Raw genomic sequence first — 5,417 nt, 5'->3', positions numbered from 1 at the left:
AGCAGCAGCAGCAGCAGCAGCAACAACAACAACAGCAGCAGTAGTAATAGCAGTAAGTAGCAGCAGTAGTGATGTAGCGGTTCGGCGTTTCGCTGTCGCATGCAGAGGTATGAGTTTGATGAGTTTGATTCCGAATGGGGTGGGTGTGGTGTGCTTGTGGCGAATTTTATCGAGTATCTCGGTCTTTCTGCTAGGATGATGTATCCCTCCCTCTCAGTCCGGATTGACCCAGACATGCAGGTTTGAAAGCCCGTCTCTAAATTCTAAATTTTGTCGATGGGGGCATAAAACACCTGCATTCAGTTGGCCTTCCACAAGCTTGTCAAGTAAACAGGACAACCATCAGCACAATTATTGACAGGCTCCTGGGCACCATGAAGGCACACTTGCTTGAACTAATTCCGACTGCACCTAGGATCTGCATCATGTATCAACATGGCGTATGCAAATCCACACGTACAATCATGAATAAGGCATAAACCTGTTGATGAAACTAACCCATGAATGATTTTGCCAAGGGACAAGAGCTATGCATGTCGTCCTAGGCCGACGTGGAACACACTTGTCAATGACATTCGCTTTGAGTTATGTTGATGGTGGCCTCATGATTCATGAACTCTGAAGGAGGAATGACAGTTGACCTGCGGTGGATGCAATTTTCGTCATAGTTACTGCACCTGATCATAGGCAAGCAGCCAACCTGCAATTGTCTTCAAAATTGTGGTCTCCGTTTTTTTCCTCCTTTCTCCCCATTTCTCAATTTCTGCTCAAATGCAATTGGTATAAAGAGGGCACAGACAAAGAAAACACGGGGCAAAGTTTGCGACCTGCTCTTGAGTAAGCACTACGAAGAAATGATGACAACCCTAACCTAAATTGCGGAACAAGGAGTCGATGTTGCTACTGCTGCAAAGATGCAAGCTGTTTTAGGGGTGTGCAGAAGTATCCGATTTTGCCTGCCTGCTTTGGGAACCAAGACGAGTTCATGTTATTTCAAGTTTTCCTATATTTCATGTACTTGGGTGAGGTGAGGTGTTTCTTTGGTTTGGTTATTTGTAGTGCAGAAAAGCAATAAGTAGACTTTGGTTATAGTCTGGACAACACCAAAAAGGACAACTTTTCGACCTCATTACACCAAATCTGAAAGATGAATCTCTCTGATTTTTTTGTATGCTCCTATGAATTCTAAAAGACCTAAAAAATCTCAAGTTTTGTGCATGTGTGACAAAAATAATGAGGTGCTGTCTGTATAATCATTAATAAATAATTTTTTATTAAACTCAACACTATGGGTGGTTGGTGGGTGCTCTGGTGTGGTTTGCTTCTTCTTTCCTATCAAACATCTATCATTCTTATCTCCCCTTCTTCTTTTTAATGTTTGCTACTCTCTTGTAACACCTCTAATCTTCTGGCGCTCTTATGACCTTATGCAGTTGCGAGCGCCGTAAAAACCTCTACTAAAACTAAAAATCTCAACACCACGCACTTTTTATAGCAAGCACGGCACTATGCTAAAACCATAACAATAAAGGGTGTCGTTGCAGGAGTTAAGCCTGAAATTACAGAGGGGGGGGGGGGGTACAGTTTGGTCAAACCCAAAATCGTGAGTCCACAGAGTGCTATATTTGAAGCGCTTATGGGCCTGTCACTGCCCCCCCCCCCCTTTTCCCTTTTACACATACATGCTTTGTCCTTTCTTCGGAATTTGTTATCAATTAAAAGAGGTAGCCACGATCAGCTTTTTTGTTGAAATAGTTCAGTAGTTTTAAGGCTACGATTTTTTCTTTAAAAACTGAGTAATCTAACATGGTGATTAATGAAAATGTGACAGCAAATTGAAACGAATGCGATCTCAATGACAGAAGATATGAAAGAAATTGTACAATGGGTCAATCAAAATAAACCCACTGTCACCCACTAACCTCTGGACTGAAAATAACTCAGTCTTGCGACACATGCAGTCAGTTAAACAAAAAATGATTTTAAAAAACAAACAAAAAACTAACACTGAACTACAGTTCCTGTTCTAATTGAAAATCCCGGCGCAGACTGTAATTAAATACTAATGATTATACGGAAAACTCCTCTTTATATTTGTCGTATATGCACCAAAATCGAGATATTTTAGGGGGTTTTTTGGAATTCGCAGGCACATGCAAAAAATCAGGACAATTCGCCAAATAGTTTCTGTGTAATGAGGTCGACAAGTTGTCCATATTGTGTTGTCCGGACTATAGTAGATATTTTTCCATTGATTCATTCGCTTCAAATCAACTCAAGTCAGTGTCTCTATTGGAGGAGAATGGTGGTGAGGAGGAGGAGGAGGAGGAGGAGGGAGGAGGAGGAGGAGGAGGAGGAGGAGGACGAGGACGAGGAGGACGAGCAGGAGGAGGAGGAGGGGGAGTGGAGACATTGTTGTTTTGAAACCTTTTACAGCCTTGTCACCTTTGCACTTGCAATGCTACATTTTGTTCTTCACACATTCTCTTTTGAAATGACAATTTTCACATTTGAACCCACTACGTGCAAGTTTGCTCTTTCTATATTTGGTCGCTTTAAGCACAAGGGAGCTATCCCGAAAAACGCTGTTTTGAGAAAATCGAAGGTAAAGTTTTTGCCCCTTGTTCAGTTTCTTTAAAAGACAATGAGAGTTTTCTCTATAACCAAACAAATATACACACCAGTGAAACAAAACTTCTCCTATAGGTAGGGCAATGCCCACTTCTGGTGTAGGTCAAGATTTCTGGAATCCCCCGAAATCTTGGATAACCCGCTAGTCCTTATAAGCGCCCTTTTATATTTGAAATTGCATGTCACATTTGGTCTTCCTATGTCCCGTTTCGACTTGCTGTGTTCACATTTGTAAGGGGGAAAACTAAGTCTATCCTGCCCTATATAACAAACCCCAGAAGCCAAATGAATAAATCTCCGAGAGGAAACAGATAAGAAAAATGTCACATGAGACTAGCATGACATAATTTGTAAATACATTTCATCATAGGCTGCACATTTTTCCCCCTGCACTTTTGTAATCTTTATCATCTCTACTGGACAATGATTCCTTCTTGCCATCTTATCAGTTAATCGTGTGTGGCCTTTACACCCAGGCACAATACGTTCACCCAATTTAGCTACAGAGCACTGTCAGTTTGTTCAAAATTGTAGTCCATTTGAAAAGTTTATGACTTCGAACGAAAAAGAAAATGAAGGTACCTGTTGTTTCGTCAAACAAAATACGCTCATTCTAAGAAAAAAAAATTAAAAGTAGTAATAAATATAATCAACTTCTGAGTTGAATATTTTCTGTAACAGGGATGTAATGACAACATATTTGAAACAAACATGTAAAGCAAGGTCTAAAGCAAGCATGAACATTTATTTCATTAAAGAATTCTTTCCGATAAGAGAGCAGTCTTAACAGGAAAGATAATAGATATACGCATGTGGTGTAAAGCACCCCCTGACCGCCGCCTCAGTGAAGATCTGAATTAGTTTGATTAAAGGGGACAACATACATTTTCTATCAATCAGAGGTAATGAAACATAATATTCAAAATGTTGTCAAGTGTAAAATGGTCGTCTTTAAGCCCAAGGGAGCTATCTCAAAAATGCTGTTTTGAGAAAATTGAAGGTACATTTTTTGCCCCTTGTTCAGTTTCTTTAAAAGACAAGAAGAGTTTTCTCTATAACCAAACAAATATACACACCAAAGAAACGGAACTCCTCCTGTGGGTACGGCAAAGCTCACTTTGGTGTAGGTTAAGATTTCGGGAAACCCCCGAAATCTGGGTTAGCCGCCTGTCCTTAAAAGGGACCAAATCAAAGCCGGGTTGTGTTTCATGTATGGTAAGTGAGGCCCTGGTTACCACATAAAGATTGCACGCATAAAGCTCGTGTAGTGGCCCATCTTAGGTCAAGAAATATAATGTCTTGTCAGAAAACTACCCCTCCAGAAAAACGAGCACTTTGGAACCACACGGATCCAGGAGGCACACTTTCAAACCAATAAAAAAAATGAGCGCCATGCTGTACAGATAGGAAGCTCCGTTTCAAGGACAAAAATAGGCACCTCCGGTGAAAAGAGGCGCTCTTCCATAATAAGTTGTCTGGTCAGGTTCGTCAAATAATAATTTTGTAGTAGTTGACTCTGCTATATACACGACACGACATTACGAAAAGTGTGCGATTTCTCGTTAGAGTGCTTGCTATAGGTGCAGTTTTCAGTGAGTAACCGAATAAAAAGTTAAATCAACTGTCGAGGAAGTCATGCTTGTTGAACAAAACGAAAATATAATAAATGCAGGCGCTGTTTGCAACGCCGCGTTCCGAATTGCTCCTGTGCTGTTTGAAACGCCGCTTTCTAATTAGCTCCCATGCTATTTGAAACGCCGCGTTCTAATTAGCTTCCATGTTATTTGAAACGCCGCGTCCTGAATAGCTCAGATGCTATTTGAAACGCCCGTACTAATAGCCATCCTTTCTATAATGATAAAATTGTAGTTCTGCCTGAATTGTGGAAGCTCTCTCAGTATCTTGATAAATTTCCTAGGATTTGACTCCTTTTTGTATGGCGTTGTCTTAATCCGATCAATATTGGGTAGATCTATATCTAGACTAGATCTAGATCTAACAATTGTTTCTGACATTGTTTGCACCTAAGTAGTCTTGTGCCTGGATAACAATAACAAGACGGTGCGTCTCCGTAACCACTCTTTCCTGTCCGCAGTGTCTTCATACAATACCTAGATCTAGAAATATTAGGCCCTATCTCTGCGTGCACTTTATATTTTGCCATCACACATGACGTCGCCTTATCTAGGCTTCGGCGTTTTAATTAGCAGGGGGTAGAGTTTACGTTCTCTAACGTAAGGAGTAGTATGAAAGCTGTCTACGTTTTCTAATGTTCAGTGCTTCCAAGCGTGATATCGAATCCCGGTCTAGGATTTTTTTTCTTCTTCTAATGAAAATTAGACTCACAGACCAAGGAAAGCCACTACTGAACTTTAACCAGGCCAAAATTGGTAAGAGAAAAAGAAAAGGCCTACTTTGTAGGTAAAAGCTCCTCTTGGGGACAAAACCAGAATGTACATGCTTCATCACTAGATCTACAGGGGAGGAAGAAGAAAAAAACAAACACACTTCCAGTAGCTGGATTCGAACCCACGCTCATAAAGTAGTTATTTGACTTTAAACGCAGACGCGCTGTCAATTTCGCCATCAGAACTTCCAACAACAAAAGGTAGATTAAGCTTAATATTTAACTCACGACGTTTTAATTAGCGCTGGGGCTAATCGCAACGCTGCGTTTTATTAAGCACCGGAGCTAATCACAACGCGGCGCTGCAAATAGGCACTTCCTATAAGACATGTATTCAATATGTATCTTGATATGTATCGCAAACCCTTTGTTGTATCTT

General features: G+C 40.7%; 1 protein-coding gene and 1 long non-coding RNA gene across 2 annotated transcripts in view; one reads left to right on the top strand and one right to left on the bottom strand.

Annotated features, from left to right (window-relative positions):
• Window positions 1-5,417, top strand: part of LOC101855787 (Y+L amino acid transporter 2) — a gene marked incomplete at its 3' end in the record, with an annotated part of 34,481 nt that overhangs the window by 3,446 nt on the left and 25,618 nt on the right.
• The window catches only part of LOC118477596, a 12,496-nt gene that overhangs the window by 3,464 nt on the left and 3,615 nt on the right, over window positions 1-5,417 (bottom strand). The gene's annotated exons all lie outside the window — the stretch shown is intronic.

This window comes from Aplysia californica, unplaced genomic scaffold (assembly GCF_000002075.1).
Source record: "Aplysia californica isolate F4 #8 unplaced genomic scaffold, AplCal3.0 scaffold00151, whole genome shotgun sequence".
NCBI lineage: Eukaryota > Metazoa > Mollusca > Gastropoda > Aplysiida > Aplysiidae > Aplysia > Aplysia californica.
This window is presented reverse-complemented; position numbering and strand designations above follow the sequence as displayed.